The following is an 18,364-nucleotide window of genomic DNA, read 5'->3' on the forward strand; positions in this document are numbered from 1 at the left end:
TTCGACGCAGTGGTCCCCATCAGGTGGTTATAACCATCAGACACGTGCCTTGCCAGCTGTCATTTTGTTAAAATTATCTTTTTGACCTTTTCTACGGTAGAAATGCCAAGACGTTTCTATTTACTTCAGCAACGTGTGATGCACAACATTTCTTCCCAGCTCACCCTTTGCTTGTTATTCCTACACATCACTAAAAATCACACCTTCCTCCTCATACAACACCTTAACAAATAAAATAGCATAGCCACCACATGTGCAACTATATGTAGCTACACGCCTCTAAAATGACCTAAATGAGCCTTAAACAAATAATAACTTAAGTGAAAAAGATCTTAAAAGTGGCCTTTTTACGGAGTTATCACTAATCATGTGCTAAAGTTTTATAAAGTTTTAGGGTCTAAGGTAGTATAAAAACACCTTCTTTACATTTAAACGTCATTTAATCATGAAATCATGCATAAAACCTAAAAATCTCAAACTATATAAATCTTAGCAATTTCTTCATATTTATGAAAGACTTAACACTCCAAAGGATTAGAAATACACTACCTTGGTTAAAGAATCTCGAAATGAATCCTTTAGCTAGCAATCACTATTCACCAAGACTTGGACGATTTTCCACCATTTCTCTAGCTAAGCATGAAATATAAGGATTCTTAACATAAATGGTTGTAAGAACATGAAGGATGGTTAGAAGTTGATGAGACAAGGAAAGAACTCTTACCATCCACCATGAAGCTATGGAGACTTGGAGAAGGAATAGAGAAAATAAAGAAAGAATATGAATAGAAATAGGACACCTCAATTCCAAATTGATATAAATCCTCAAATTTCATTTTTAGTTTTCATCAATGGTCTAATTGCTCTTTTGGTCCTTCATATTTTGTCTCATATTTAAAAATTCTCTTGTTATGGCTAATTGGGCCCAAATCTAACCCAATTAAGCCTAACTCGGCCCAACACTTTTATTATAAATTCCACAAGGTCTACATACATCTTGGGTAAACCTGAAACTACTAGCCCAAAATTTGAAGTGTTACAACCACCCTTGGTATTGATACCAAAATTAGTTTCGCTATTTGAGAAATTAGCTAATTATCGAAACCCTACTTAGGGTATATACTCTACTTTGTATCAATGCTCTCGAGTATCGATAACAAAATGGGCTACTAGAATTTAAAATCTAAAATTGGTATCGATACCCCACCTAGAGTATTGATACCCTTGGAACAGTATCAATACCCAATGAATGTATTGATACTCTCAGCCCCAAAACACCTTATTTTAGGCTACACGAGAACAATATCAGTACTATTCATCTAGTACTGATACCCAAACCCAGAAATGATACATTTTAAGCATAAAAATATGTCCTAACACTACCCATTTGCCCATTTAAGGCCTTTAAGCATTGTTTAAGTCTTATGTAAGTTATTAAGGGTTACGAGTCATTTTTCATGCTGAAAAACATAATAACTAAAATTTACCATGAAATGCACACATGCTCTATGAACTCAACTAAACAACAACGCTCACCTAATGAGCTATAAGTGGTATAGACAGATTAGAAATGTGTTACCTTAGTACTAGTCTGCTGGAAAAATCCTCAGCTCAACCAAGGAGCAATTTCTCTTGCCTTCTTATCTTAGAGCTTTCTCCTACCTCTTTACTAGACATAAGTGACGAAAGATTACTAACCCATCTAGAGACCTAAGTAGGGTAGAAAAATGATTTTCAAGCTTTAAAAATATTAGGAACACCATTGAACCTCCAAAGATAAAACTCATCTTATGCCCCACCTAAGGTTTTCCATTGTTAAAATATGAGAATATGAGTTTGAAAGAAAGCTGAGGAGGTGGAGGTTTTATTTCTTCCCTTACAATCTCGAAATTATGATGAATGGTTAACAAAGTTATTTCCTTTGATGAGTTAAGTGGGAATGAGAATAGAGATGAAGAGAGAATAAATGAGATAAAATAGTGAAGAAAAAGAGTGTTCACCTGTGACCTCACCAATAATTAAGGGGAATCAACCTTTATTTTGTTAATAAAAAATAGGATAATTTCTCTCCTAGTCCTTCTTTTGACCTAATATTAAAAATGCCCTTTTTAACACCCTTTGGCCCAAAACAAGCCTAATTCCACATTCACTTAGATCAAGGCTTTCTTACAAAGCTAATGGGTTAAATCAAGGCCCTCACGGTTTAGCTTGAAACTCCTAACCTGGGATTTGGAGCATTACATATGTTTTGACTTTAAGAGTTGATTACACCCTAAACACTATGAGAGTATTAAGTGAATCCATACGAGGGTGTTATATCCTGTCACATTTGAAATTAATGGATTAATGAGATGTTTTGATTTTGCCATAAATTTATCCTATTCATGCTCTTTTACTTGATTGTTATTTTAGTTTGAATATTTGATGTAGAATTGACTTTATTGGTATCTTGAGATGTGAAACGAAATGATGAAAGGTAAATGAAAAATATATATGTTGAAGTAAGGTATGCTTGAGGACAAACATTGAATAAGTGAGGGAAATTTTGATAAGTGGTTAATATTGTATATATTTGTTGTTATTTACTCCTTATTTTCGATTAGATATTAATAATTTATCTTATATTTGGTTTAGTTTAGACCTGACCTTCTTTGGATTAATTGCCCAAAAATTAGCAGATTTTCGATAGTCCAGTCAACATCTTCTAAAAGATAAACATAATTATCTTGAATTTTAATTCAGAATTTACTCGAGATAAGTTATCCAGAAGATGAAGCATATTCAGCCAAGACTACAAGATGAAACAAAATTATCTTGGATTAATTCATCATTTTTAATTTAATTACTTTTTTATTATTTATTTATTTAGTAATTAGTTATTTACTTAGAACTCTCGGTAGGATTTTTAGTTTGATTATATCATTATCTTTTATTTAGGAATTATTTTTATTTACTTAGAACTCTTGGCTTATAAATACCCTTATGTTCAACAGTTGAAAAATATATTGGAATTTATTTCCTTAGTTATTTATTAGAGTTTTGTTTTTCTTTCATCTCTTTATTTTCTTTTCACAATGCTAAGCATGATCCAATCCATGATTAGCTAAACTCTTATTAGCCTAAAGCTTTGATAAGCTCAATTCTATCGTGAGAACTGAGTCTTGTTCTTCATAACTTCGGACAACATTCTTCGGTTCTCAGGAAACTAGGAGTAACAATCGAGCATTCCTTTAAAGTAACTACATCTTCAATCCAAAAAGATCGTTAGCTTGAAGGTTGTTTTAGCTTACGATTGGGAAGACATCAGTTGTCCATAATTCATCTTCCTATGAACAAACATAGCGGGTTTCGTTAAGGAGAATCAGATGGAGTTCGAGTCTCAAAGAGACACTATAACTAGAGTCGGGCTCTTGCAGTACTCAAGTTGTTGTCTTGGTGACACGATAGACGTGGTTAGTACAAAGACTGAATTTCGGAAATAGGCTTGGAAATTTTGGCTAACTCGAGAGAAGAATTAGCTGCAAAGGTGGGCTTCATTGATTGTAACCGGCATATATCAAGAAGAGAAAGTTTATTTCGATGATCGATTGAAATTGAGGAGCAATGCCTAAAGCTATATTATCTCAATTGATTTTTTTTTACTCTTTTTACTTTATTTATTTCTCATTATTTCCATTTATTATTTATTTTTATTTTACTTTCATTATTTTTAATCCCCATTTTTGCAATTAAAATTTAAGGATCAAACAAGTAAATTATCAAATTTCCTTAGTCCCTATGGATCGTCATCTGCTCTCTACTACCTTTATTATTTATTGAGATTAAAGTATTTATTTATTTGACAATTTTGACCTTTGTCAAGCATTGTATATATAGGAACAGGGACGGAGCCATGATCAAATATTGGGAGGAGCAAGGTACTTAAGTTCAAAATAAGGACTTATTATGTATTAATATAAAAATTTAGGGGAGCAAAAGTCCAATTACTTAAATTTAAATTGATAAAAGACCTAAACATGCTATTAAACCAAAATATTGGGAGGGACAAGAGCATTGATTGTCATATGATTGAAAGTTTTGAAGAGATACTACATTGTAGAAAAGATTGATAAAAATAGTCCATAATTAAGGGTTTATTTGTGTATTTTATCCAATATATATATCAGTTCTTTAAGTACATCAGACATTTCTCGTCCAATACGATCAGATGCTCGACATTGTATATATAGGAACAGGGACGGAGCCATGATCAAATATTGGGAGGAGCAAGGTACTTAAGTTCAAAATAAGGACTTATTATGTATTTAATATAAAAATTTAGGGGAGCAAAAGTCCAATTTTACTTAAATTTAAATTGATAAAAGACCTAAAATGCTATTAAACCAAAAATATTGGGAGGGACAAGAGCATTGATTGTCATATGATTGAAAGTTTTGAAGAGATACTACATTGTAGAAAAGATTGATAAAAATAGTCCATAATTAAGGGTTTATTTGTGTATTTTATCCAATATATATATCAGTTCATTTAAGTACATCAGACATTTCGTCCAATACGATCAGATGCTCGAATTTGAACTCAAACTCAAGCCCAACCAAAACCCAGATATGCCAGCCTCGTCGTTTTCCACGGTTCATCCACTGTTCTTGGTCCAGAAGCAAATGATTATAATAAAAGGATGCAAGTCAAAGTCAGGATCCTAATATTAAACAAGCATTTTCAATACCCATCAGCTGCTTTAAGGTGAACCCAGAAAACAAATTTATTCAAAAGTTGAACGGAGAAAAACAAAACCCGACGAAATCTAGATTCATCTAAAAAGTTGTGGAACAGAGGATTGAGGGGGATATGGATCCAGAACAAACGTTTATAAGGGTTCAAGAGAGATTTTCTCAGATATTAACACCACGAGTGAGAGTAGCTTTGGAGTATATCTATCTCTTTATTGCCATTACTTCCTTTTTTATTCTTGTTGTTATGCACGCCAATTATTTCAACAGGTATTTCAACTCTCATCCACTTTTCTTTCTTTTTTTTTTTGTTTTGTTTTGTTTTTTGCTTGCAATTTCTCTAATTTGTTTGGTTTGGGGTGTGGTTTCTGATTTTGGGTTTTTCTTGTGAATTGTTTAATCGGATTTTAAGTGCGTAGTCGATGTAAGCTTCGGTAAATCCTCTTTGGGTATTTCATTTGAACTTTTTTTTGATATTTGATTGGCGCTTCTCTGTATATAATTTTTTTTTTTGCTATAGTTTCATCCTGGTTAGTTTGTTCCTGATTTTAATGTTTGGCCAGATGTTCGTTGTTCGTGACATTAGCGTGGTAGAATTGATAATATCATCATGCACAGCAGGTGCTTATTTTCTTAGGAATTGAACTCGGATCTTAGTTGAAGAGGATAGCAGCATGCAATTCGTTTTTGTATTCTATTTTGTTCCTCTTCTTTAAATTGCTTTTCAATATGTAAGGAAGACTTGGAATGATTTTGATGTTTCTTGCATATGAAGCCTGGCTGTTCGAGTGAGCTCTCTGGAGTTGAATCAAACGAAGTCCAACTTGTTCAGATTAAGGTTGGTGACCGGATTTATTTTTGCAACATATGAATGCCACATAAATTTTCAAGAGAATGAGAGCTCTGTTTAATGCCAAACGATTACATATTAGACTTTTGTTTCTTTATTGTAGATAACAGTGCTGGCTTGTGGTCACAAGATGAGTCTGAATCCACTGTTGTAATAATCCTGATCCAGAAACTGTAACTGAAAATATAGAAGTTGCAAATGCGGTTGATGATGGGTGATGTTCTTGGATGCTAAATTTTGGTTGAACTGGTTTGGTTCCTGTGCTAGGAGGGGAAAATTGGCATTGAAGTTCTGGAAGACTGATGAATTTATTGAGAAGCAAGCAGAAAGCTCTAGCAATGGTGAAACCTCTAAGACAATTGATGATGCGGTTCTTAAGATCAAGAAAGAGGAGACACGAAATAGTTTCTATTTATCAGCAAAACAGACATTTAAAGCAGCTTTTGTGCACTTTAGCAAAAAGTGGCACAGGCGTTTATCTTGTTTGGCGACATGGCATTCAGATCTTTGGAAGTTTCCAGAAGCTGTGGGGAGTGAATAAGGAACAACAATGTTCTTATTTCATGGCTTAAACTTTTCTTTGCTGAGTTGAACTTCTTAAGTGCAGAATATAACAGGTTTACATTTCAATCTCGATGTTCCTAATGTGCGTATATTTCACTTGGATAGGATTAACTTATATGCAGGTAAATCACATCCTTCTGTCTAACCATTTGTTCTCGTGGTGCAAATCTGTTGGTTTAGATATAATTGTGAATCCATGGTTTCTTGATCTTGAATATCAAATTGCTTTAGCTGGTGCCGTGTATGTAATTATAGTTCAATTTGGTACACATAATGTAATTGTATGCTGCCATAATTTAATAAGACAGGATGTGTTCTGAGCACTAGCTGAACTAAGAAATTTTTTCTTAATTGCTTTCACTTACTTACATGAGCATGCACACGTATCTTATATCTAAGTTTGTATTTTGGGATCTTAGGATATTAGATACTTCTTATATTTTTTTTTTAATGTTTGTTGATTGCAGTGTACTGGCTTGAGAGAAGAAGTAAAGCATTTGAACCGACTTATCTCTATACCATGGAAAAGGTGTTTTATCTCTCTTCTGAATTTTCAGCTATTGTTTGGTGAATGTATGCTGCATTCAAAGCTAAATTAGTGTTTTTGGAAAAATAATCAGTCATGTTTGAAGCTTAGAATGCTGCTGCTGCAGGGTTATTTCTTGCTGCCTGAAGCCGCTAAGTCGATACATAACATACGTACTATTAATATTAGCATATCAGCTCGACATCCCTGCTTTGGAAACAGGTTACATGTGTTGAACTTTACTATTTGCTTCTGCCATTTTCATCTTTTGTTAGGGGTGTATCATGTCATCTGCTTTATCAGCTTGTTCTCAATCTAAATGCTATTACTAAAGAAAATAAATACGCCATATATTAATGAAAGCCATCTTATAGCAGGTGGCAGCAACATCTCATCAACAGATTTGTTGGGTATGACACTATTTGATGAATAGTTTATTGCACCAGCCTGGTCAAGGTAATATATTGTTACATGGGTGCAACATTGCACTTCTTTTTGTGACTTTTTGAGTTTTGTAGAACAAAACGTGTTTGTACAAGATGTATCACACAATATTTAATATATTTTGGATTTGTCTCTCAATTCTATTTTAGGATTTTTTATCTTTTTAAGCATGGGTTTCTTTTATTCCTAATATACTTCTTGTTTGTCAAATATCACGCGGTAGTTTAATTGTAATTTTGTTGATGAAATGTCAAGTACTATTTCCTCCTCCAGTTCTAACTTCTATATGAACACAATCATTATTGGAAATCCTTTCTATATATCAGTAATTTGGCATCTCTCTAACATTGTGTAATTCACATTAGTGCTGAAAGTGGCCGTCTTGTGATGATAAGCCGACCGACTATCTGCAGATCCTTCTAGCTGTAATGTTGGCTTTTGATTTACCTAAATATTTTCAGTCACCTTCTGCTTAAATTGAATGATTTTTGCATATGTTGTATATAGCATATTACGGAGGCTAAATTTAGAATATGCATTATGATGGTGGACTTTATGAATTAATGGAATATATTGATGCATTCTGTTCTCTTTTGGCATTGTGATTTCTGGGCTATTTTTGTCACTTTTATACTATTTATACATATTTGGAAACTGTGTTTCAGGTTATCTTTATAATTTTCAGACAAAGGAATTCTACAATCTTAGTTATGCCCAAGAATTGCCAGATGGCTCTGCAAGAGTTGGAGGTTTGTAGTTTTAACTTATTTTCATACCTCAAGATCTTTATTACACAAACTTGGCCATCCAATGCTTTAGTATCACTTGTGCTTGTAATTTGGCCCTATTTATTTTGCAATTAGTTGCAACTTACAATCCCATATTCAATGGGTGTGCCTTTGCCCATCAGCACTTGAATATGCTAACGAAATTCGGAGCACATTCTCAAAAGGACACCAAAATAAAGATAAAAATAACAAGAACAAGAAATTTTGCCGCATTTCATTTCTTTAATCTTGTTTTGAAACAAGGAGATGAAATTTTCCTTGGGTGAGTTATGTATTTCTTTTTATCCGGTTTCAATGCAGACTATCTTGTCACCAAGTGTGGTGTGCTCATGATGTCTTTGTTCGTATTTTTCACCACCACCATGTCAGTATCATTTACGTTGAGGGAAACTCAGACTCGCATGCTGAAGTTCACAGGTTTGTTCAATTCCATTTCTCAGCAGGAGATGTAACATGATGGTACAAGCAACTCGAAGTTTGTGTATCCATGGGATTGTGCTTGTTCAATTTTTATATTTTCTTTTTGAAATTCATAATTGAAGAATGGATGCTAATTTGGCACCCTTATCAAAATCCCTTAAGATGAACAGTCTCCCGATCAGATTATAATTATGGATGAATCCTTTGACTAGAGTGATGTCAAAGTGCTTTCTTGATTCCTTAATGCTTCGTTTATTTTTTAATCTTCAAATATGATTGGATATATCATTTTTTTCTCAAATTATTGCAGTGCAGCTTCAACACCATGCTCGACATAGGCTTCCAACATTTCAGTTGATATTTGTGCATGTGATTGAATCACTTGTTTTTGTACCGGTAGGCGCCTAAATCTTCATCTCAAATTAAGTACTCTTTCGAAGCCTTATTCTGATTATAGAACATCTCTTTACTTTTCAGTTGAATTTCCAAGTGTCGCAACTAGCCTCTTACAGAATGTCATTGTTTTCTGGCAGATTATGATTGGCATCCTATTTTTTCTCTTCGAGTTCTATGATGATCAGCTTTTGGCTTTCATGGTTCTAATTCTTGTCTGGTTGTGTGAATTATTTATACTGATCAGGTCTCTCTCTCTCTCTCTCTCTCTCTCTCTCTCTCTCTCTCAATTGGTAAAAGTGGGGTTATGCATGTTTCGTAGGCATATAGGTAGATAGGTGAGTGTTACGTTACTATGCCTCTTCATTTTTTCTTGAAGTACTCGTGTCCAACATATTTTCGGATATGATGATGAGGATACCTCTAACTACATGGAAAACATAAAAATTGAACATATCCGTGCAGGACACATACTATCTGTCACAACATCTGAGTCCGGGTCCGAGTAACATATGGTAGGTGGTGTCTACGAGCAGACGTAATAAACATGAGCAAAATGGCATGCTCAATCTCTCTCTTGGACATTCTCACCTCACCTAGATGAGATTAGACGAGCTCCGTGTCTTTTTTCTCATTTGGATTGGGTTCGGGTTAATATGCCGTATTTTTGGAATCACCTCACCTAGATGAGAGGAGCATTGTGGCTTTTTTCCGTTTTTTGATTTTGTGTTAATATGTACAATGGACGCATATCCATCGAAACATGTTTTTTTTATTTTACTTTTTGATGCAATACCTATTTGATATGATCGTTTCTTTCAACAAATTGCAGTGTTCGGACTCCGATATCGATGAAGTTTTTTCCACGCTTCTTTTTGCTCTACTTTCTTGTCTTTCACATTTACTTCTTCTGCTATGCATATGGTATCATTCCTATACTAATCAGAATATTGGTTTGCTTCACTGGAATTTTTTCCATTTATCTGAAGTTTTATGTTTCTAATTCTCCAGGCTTTTCGTACTTGGCACTCTCGACTACTGCAGCATTCATGCAGCACCTTATCCTGTACTTCTGGAATCGTTTCGAGGTAACGATTATTGAACAGCCTGATAATTTCCTTTTCTGTATGATGATTAAGATCTCGTGTTTTAACGCCTCTATTCGATACTGCTAATATTCGAAGGCCTTAGCTTTTAGCCTGTTATTCCCATAGGTACCTGCCCTTCAAAGGTTTATGCAAAACAGGCGGTCTCAGTTTCAGCAACATCCGGATTTTCATATCACATCCTCAACGATCCTTGCGTCTACGCTACACATTACGAGATTGAACACCAGGAATCCCGGCGTAGTTCGACCCGATCCAAACTCTGTGCCAGGGTTGAGACCTGGATCTGACCAAGAAGTACCAGCAAACGGAGTTGGAGAAGCTGCCGGACCTCGAAGGCAGTCGGAAATGAAAACAGTCCAGGGTGGCAACCCTATGCAGATTCCCGAACAACCCGAGCTTCAGCAAGCCGAAGCCGGTCCTAATCCGGGAACTCTGAGTTCATTCAGTTCATTGTTGTTATGGATATTGGGAGGTGCTTCATCCGAAGGTCTCAATTCGTTTCTTTCCATGTTTAGAGACGTGAGAGAACAAGGGCAGGTCTACACCGATTCCCCGCACGAGAATCGTGCAACGCAGAACGTGCAGTAGCCGGGTCGTCTTCGGGAAAGAGACGAAGACGGTAGAGTTTGGAGTTTAGCGTTTAGATGTACGTTGTACAGCTAATGATGTAATCATATACGAAACATATGAACACTTTAAAGATAACCTAGGAACCTGTTATTTAACTCGACATTGATGACAAGTTAAGCCTCAGCCCTTTGGTTTTTTTTCCTTCGGGAGAGAAACTAATCAAGATAATATTTACAAGTCAGGACAATATTTAGAAAGTAGATTTTATTAGAAAGGAGGATGACAAAATAATTAATCTCATATCATAAAAGTAAGGAGAAGTCCTTGAGTTTAAAAATATTAACGTTTTATATTTTATCATACAGTTTTTACGAAAATAATAATAATGATTGTGTCAGAAATGATAATGATTTAACGAATTAGATTTTTTTATTAGTCTAAAGTGAATTTAAGATAATATATATATATTCAAAGACTATCAATTATTTAACATTAAATATTTATATTCTTATATATATAGATGTTTGAATTTAAAACCTCAAATAATAATAATGTTTTTTTAATAAATTGGATTAATTGATGAAAATATCAAATTTCACAAAGTGATTAATCTCATATCACAAAAAAAGACATTGAATTTAATAATAGTAACATTGTATTTTTTAATAGTCTAAAATGATTATAAGGTGACATCTATTTAGAATCTTTTTTAGTCAATAACAACGAAAGCGCGCGCGCGCACACACACACACATATATATATATAAACAAAAGCTACTTAAACTCATAATTTATAGGGAAAACAACTCTCTTTTAAGTACTGAAATCACTTGATGAATTCAATAACATTATAGATCTAATATTTTATGAGATAATTTTAGTAACAAATAATAATTTGTGAAAAAATGATATACATTAGATTGTATGTTGAAAATATCGCATCTCACATTCTAAAAGGAAAAAGGATAATGATACAATTATCTTAATCGTTTGTACAAATAATCACTTTGTTCTCTATTCTTTTCTTGGATCATTTTAATTACTTAATAATTCAAATTTTAGTCAAAATAGACTCTATTCGATAAAAAAGTCAATTGACTAACTGTTAACACATATTACTGACATAACATTTTTATATGTCATCAATTGATTATGTAACATGTGCACGTCATCCAAAATGATGACGTGACATGAGACACATCACCCAAAATGATAATGTGACATGTGTCATATAATTCAAAATGGTAACGTGATACACTTAAAATGATGATATAACACATGTTATATTAACAATTGAATATATGTAAAAATGTCACGTCAGTGTTGAAAATTAATCAATTAAAGAGTTCCACCTAACCTGAGTTGTTTTGAAAAAAAAAATGAACGTTAGAAGATACAATGACAAAAAAGAGAATAAGAGGTAAAGTGATCATTTGTACAAATATTGAAGGGTAAAGTGATCATTATGCCAAGAAAAAAATACATCAGAACAAACTTTAGGATTAATACACTTTTAGATGCTTAAATTATATCTCAAATTGATTTTTGGTCCCTAAAGAATTTTTTGTTAAAAATATGTGATTAATATTTTCTCTGTTCTACTTTTAGGTGTTTATTGTTAAAAAATGTTAAGTGACACTGCCCAATTTTTTTAAAAAAAAGTTTTTAAATAATATTTTATTTAAAAAAATATATATAAATAAACAAGTGTCACTTAACAGTTATTTTTAACAGTGACAGAAAAAAAAATTAAACATATATTTTTAACGAAAAATTCTTTAGGCACCAAAAATTAATTTGAGATATAGTTTAGATACTAAAAGTGCAATAAGCCTAAACTTTATAATCAAGTTGAAAATCAAGCTCTTCGTTTCAAAATTCTAGATTGGTTAATACAAAAATAAGTGTCTAAATTTTGTCTCGAAAAATATTTTAGTAGTTAAAGAATTTTTCGCTAAAATTAGGTGCTTAAAGTTTTCATCGGAGTACTTTTAGGTGCATGGACCGCAACGCCGTTAAATTTGTCCTTAAGTAACACGTGTCAAATTCTGATAATTTTGAGAATTTATTTAATTTTTTTTAAAAATAAATTAAAAAAGAAAAACCCAATAGCCAACCCGCTTGCAGCAACCCCCTTCTTTTTTTCCCTTTCCATGGTAGTCGGGCAGCAAGCTGTGACCATCACCGTCACCATCATTAGCACCGATGTCGACCCCCGATCAAACTCCCATTAACCTTTCATCGTAAGCTGCCACAATTTTCCGTGGAGAAGCGTTCAAAGTTTCGTCGGATTTTAAGTCATTGTCGTTGTTTTTCGTCGATTACGATCGATCCCGACATCCATAAGCCACACCGCCGCCGTCATTTGCACCATCGTGTAATTCCGCTCAAAACCTTTCCTTGTTGCCGCTTCCTCGGTGCTCCTCCAGCGTTCCATCTTGGAGATTAAGATTTTAAAGGTTAGGGATTTAGGTATTGGAGATTTTAGAGAGTTAAGGGATTTGGGCAATGGAAGGGCAAAGATTGAACAATGGGTGGTCGAAAATCGGTGGGTGACCGTTCGGTGATGACGATGATGGTCAGAGATGAACGATGATGATTGGTAATAGGGTTGAAATGAGAGATTTTAGTTTTATAGAGTTTTTTTATAATTTTAGTAAAGATTTTGGGGTTTTTATAAATAAATTAAGTTTATTTAGTTTTCTTGATTTTTTTAATTAAAAATATATTTTTATTATTAAAAAAATTAAAAAATTAAAAAATATAACGGTAGGCACTTGTAAGTGTAATTGAGAAAACGTTAGACACCAATTTTAGTCTAAAAATTTCTTTTAGATACCAAAACGTTTTTTGAGACAAAGTTTAGGGACTTATTTTTGTATTAAGCCTTCTAGATTTGATCCTTCCATGCAATGACGATGAAAAAGCCGCGATCTTTTCCCCTGCAGTCTTCGCTTTCAGTCGTCTCTTTCGTACTTATAACTCTCGAAAGTCCGATCCCTCTAAGTTACTCGTCGATGTCGGATCTATTTCTATTTGAAACCATATCGAAAACCGATTGCAAAAAATCTAGTTTCATTTTACACGAATGGATACCCGTTTCAAATCTCGGTTTTGCATTTTGTTCTTATCACTTGTTCATTGATTTGTGGGTTCACTTTTATTGGACCTCAAAAATCGAAGACCGAAGAACGTTCAAGTCCTCTTTCTTCTTATTACTTCAATTTTTGCCTTAGCATGATTATTTCTATTCGTGTTCGTGTTGTTATTTGATTATTTGTTTGTATTAATGTTATGCTCATGATACTTTCGTGGGCTGGGCGGGGGGGGGAGAAAAAGAAACCATCTCATAATACTACATGTAGTTGCATTGTAACTTTTCCTAGTAGATATGAGATCATTTCTTTCTCAACAATTCAATACTAAACACCTTTTAAGAAAATAATAATCGAAACCGCCACATCAAACCACACTCAACGACTATTGAAGCTTTCTGATTACGTCGAAGACGGAAGAATCGAAAAGATTATTGAATCAGTCATCGAATTATCGAGAGACAAAAACAAAATAACATATGACAAGAAGCTTCAAGTGATGAGAATCAAGTTAGCTAGGATGCTAGTTTCACGTTTTGGAAAGATAAAAGGACACTAATCCTATATCAAAAAGGAAAAGGCGGTTTTGGAGTTTATAGGTCACAGTGTTTCACTTCCTATTAGAAGTATCTTTTGAGAAGGGATAATGATCTCGTGATAAGTAAAGCAGTCCTTTAATTATTCAATTTCACACCGAATATTCTATTAGATGAGGTGAACATGACAAACAATCGTGTAACTCATGACATGGGTGTTATAAAATTGAAAGGAAAAATATCACAAAATCTCACACAAAAATGAAAAAAATTAGAGAGAATGGAATTTATAAATAGGATTATAAATTTTATATTATTAAGAATATATATTAAATTATTTATATTTAAAATATCAATAAAAATCACTTGTACTTTGATTATAAACTTACATTAGAGAGAAATTATTTTATGGTCTCGGTTCACTACGTCATCCATTATCTAAGTAAATCACATCCATCGATTTTAAAATAATTTATAAATAACTACGTACTCTTTATTTACATTACGAAAGAGGTAAAGATTTATTATTGGTTGGAACCATAGATGATATGGTGAGTCAGGTCTATCTAATAATTTTTTCAAATAAGGGGTCTAATACATGATCATTAAACTAAATTATAAAGTTAAGAGGACTAAAATTGGTATTAAATCTTTTTAATAAGGACAACTTGAGACCTACATTTTAACAAATTCTACCACAGAGTCTAATGTCACACAACCGATCTACATTTTAATAAGGTTCATTCTTGTAATTTATCTAAAATTACAAATAAGACAACACGCACACTATCTCCCTCAAATCTTCAACGAAGATACAAAAGAACAAGAAAAAAGGAGAGATAACTCATAGACGTTGACATTCGAAATCGGCCTCCGGACCTCCAGATCCGACCGTCTTCGGCCATGTCGTTCACCGTCTGATCCTCCTCTCTTCTTGCCTTCCTTCTCTTCTTCTTCCTCTCTCCTGGGTCCGCTTCCGAGTCAGATCACAAGGTAATCTATCCGTTTTTTCCTTCTCGGTTTCTTTCCTTTGTTAAGTTTCGGATTTGATTTGTGCAAATTTTTTATTTACCTGTCAAATTCGTTATACTAAAAGAAGAAGAAGAAAAATTGTTATTATCTTGCAAGTAGCAGGTGTAAGATATGGATCTCTGATGAATATATTCTTTCTTAATTGAACGGTTTAAATCTGTGATGAATTGCTCGCAAGAATAAGAAAGGATTAAGAAGATAGAGAGAATAGAATGAAGAAAACAGAATTCATAATATTTTCATTGATAATTTCATCTGATTACAACTGAATTTTTTATAGGAATTGTTTCGTAACAGAATGCCAGCTGTATCATTTCTTTAACAACCTATATTCCTTTAACCGTTTCTGTCTTCATTGGTTGAATGTAGGTTATTGGGCTTGCTATCTCCTGGTCCACTAACGCCTGGTCTCCTGCTTCAGTCTTCAGCAACCCACGCTCGATCCTTTGCCCATCAGGTAACATCTCTACCTTATCCATATGCCCATCATCTAAATTTCCAATTATAATCCCTAATTTCCCTGCATTTCCCCCTTTATCCTCAGCAGCCTCTAATTTCTCCTCTTGATTCATGACAATACCCCCAACTGCAGTCGATGCTTGTCCCCAAGAATCGAAATCAGGAAATTGGGAATGAAGTACTGTAAAATCCTCCCATGTAGCATTCTCAATCCCTAAATTCGACCACTGAATTAGCAATTGAGTTACTGCTTGGTTGTTTCGTTTAATAACTCGTTTATCCAAAACAATTGCAGGATAAACCTGAAGCTGACCATCAACAGTGAGTTCAGGTAGTTCTCGTGAAGCCACATTCGTATCCCCAATTTTTCTTTTCAAAAGGCTTATATGAAACACCGGATGAAGTTTAGAATGGACTGGTAAATCCAATTGGTATGCAACTAAACCGATTCATTTCTTAATTTTGTAGGGACTATAGAATCGAGAAGACAACTTCAAATTTCTGCGCAAAGCCAATGAAGTTTGTTTGTAAGGCTGAAGCTTAAGGTAAACTTCCTCCCCTTCCTTAAATTCCCTGTCACTACGATGTCTATCTGCATATTGTTTCATGCGATGCTGTGCTTTAGTGAGTTGATGATATTATCCCTTTCCTGCATAAACTGTTGTACATCCGCCACCCTTGTCTCCCGTGCCCAAGTCATTGTTGGAGGTGTATAGCCATATAAGGCATGAAAAGGTGTAGTGCCAATCGCAGTATGAAAACTAGTGTTGTACCACCATTCTGCGCGAGACAACCATTTAGCCCAGGAACTTGGTTTTAAAAAACAAAGTCCTCTTAGATACTGCTCAAGACATTGGTTAAGCCTCTCGGTTTGACCATCTGTTTGAGGGTGATAGGCAGTAGTAAATAGTGTTGTAGTGCCCAATAACTTCAAAAATTCCTTCCAGAAAGCACTAGTAAAAATTCTGTCTCTATCAGAAAGAGCAACTTTAGGTTGACCATGAAGTTTATAGACTTGGTCCAAGTAAATTTTAGCAACCTCAGAAGCTGTAAAAGGATGAACCAGAGGCAAAAAGTGCCCATATTTGGTGAATTTGTCAATTATCACCAAAATAGAATTATATCTATTAGAAGAAGGCAAGCCTTCAATGAAGTCCATAGTAATAAACTCCCAAGCTTGTTGTGGAATAGGTAAAGGTTGTAGTAACCCAGGCTGTAAAACATGTTCATGTTTGATTCTCTGACATACATCACATTGTTGAACATACTATTTTACCAATGCCTTCATTCCCTTCCAATAAAAATACAATTTCAGTCTATAATAAGTAGCTTGTATCCCAGAATGACCACCTTGTGGTGAATCATGAAGTATAGAAATGATCTGCTTTCTTAAGCCAACTGTATCACCCACATAAATTCTACCTTTGTATCTCAGAACCCCTTTAGTATAAGACCAATCTGCTATAGAATGATTATCAAGTAGCAATTTAGGAATGACATCCTTTGCTAAAGAATCCTGCTCATAATTGATTTCAACCTCTTGCACCCAAGCAGGAATAACAAGTGTAGCAGATGCTTGATTTAATTCTGAAATTTCTTCAAACTGTCTAGATAAAGCATCAACAGCTCTGTTATGTTTGCCTTTTCGAAACTGAATTGAATAATCCAGTCCTAGCAATTTTGTTAGTCCCTTCTTCTGAATTGTAGTACTGATCATCTGTTCTAGCAAATGCTTCAAGGATTCATGATTTGTTTTAATAATAAATGGACTGCCTTCAAGATAATGCCTCCATTTAGAAATAGCCATTAATATTGCTAGATACTCTTTCTCATAGATAGACAAATCCATCTGTTTTGGTCCCAAAGCCTTACTGAGATAAGCAATAGGTCTGCCCTCTTGGGACAGAACTGCCCCTATACCCCTAGAACTGGCATCAGTTTCCAAACAGAATTGCTTTGTGAAATCTGGTAGAGCTAACACAGGAGCAGTACACATAGTCTCCTTAAGTTTGACAAATGCCTCTCTAGCCTCATTTGTCCAAAAAAATTAGTCCTTTTTCAACGTAGAAGTGAGGGGTTTACTGATTTCCCCATAGCCCTTTATAAATTTTCTGTAGTAACCAGTAAGGCCCAAAAACCCTCTTAAAGATTTCAAATTTTTTGGAAAAGACCATTCTTGAATAGCTTTAATTTTTGAGAAATCAGTAGATACTCCCTGTGGAGAAATAGTATGACCAAGGTACTCTACCTCTGATTGGCCAAAGAAACATTTATTTCTCTTAGCAAAAAGCTTATTCTGCCTTAGAATCTCCAATACAATTTTCAATTGCTGTGCATGACTATGTAAATCAGGACTATAGATTAAAATGTCATCAAAGAATACTAGGACAAATTTCCTGAGATAGGCTCCAAATAAATCATTCATAAGAGATTGAAAAGTAGCTGGTGCATTAGTTAAGCCAAAGGGCATTACCTTGAATTCAAAATGACCATGGTGTGTCCTGAAGGCTGTTTTTGGAATGTCTTCAGGCTTGATTCTGATCTGCCAGTATCCAGATCTTAAATCCAACTTAGAAAAAAAATTAGCTCCAGCTAGCTCATCCAAAAGATCATCCACCACAAGAATAGGGAATTTGTTCTTAACAGTTAAAGCATTTAACTGTCTATAATCAATGCACATTCTCCAGCTGCAATCTTTCTTTTTGACTAACAAACAAGGGGAAGCAAAAGGACTTTTGCTAGTTTGAATGATTGATGCTGCCAATATTTCAGCCACTTGCTTCTCAACCTCTTTTTTCTGATGATAAGGCATTCTGTAAGGTCTAACATTAACTGCCTCAATACTTGAC

The 18,364-nt window shown here is 34.1% G+C and overlaps 1 long non-coding RNA gene and 1 pseudogene across 1 annotated transcript; both read left to right on the forward strand.

Moving 5' to 3' along the window:
- Nucleotides 1-4,727: 4,727 nt before the first annotated feature.
- Nucleotides 4,728-10,589, forward strand: LOC120142812 (annotated as a pseudogene).
- Nucleotides 10,590-15,615: 5,026 nt separating this feature from the next.
- Nucleotides 15,616-16,062, forward strand: LOC120142766. Its single transcript, XR_005517887.1, has 3 exons — nt 15,616-15,713; nt 15,811-15,846; nt 15,984-16,062. It is a non-coding gene; the product is annotated as an uncharacterized LOC120142766 (long non-coding RNA).
- Nucleotides 16,063-18,364: the final 2,302 nt, after the last annotated feature.

Source organism: Hibiscus syriacus, unplaced genomic scaffold (assembly GCF_006381635.1).
Source record: "Hibiscus syriacus cultivar Baekdansim isolate YM2019G1 unplaced genomic scaffold, ASM638163v2 tig00110831_pilon, whole genome shotgun sequence".
In the NCBI taxonomy this organism is placed as follows: Eukaryota; Viridiplantae; Streptophyta; class Magnoliopsida; order Malvales; family Malvaceae; genus Hibiscus; species Hibiscus syriacus.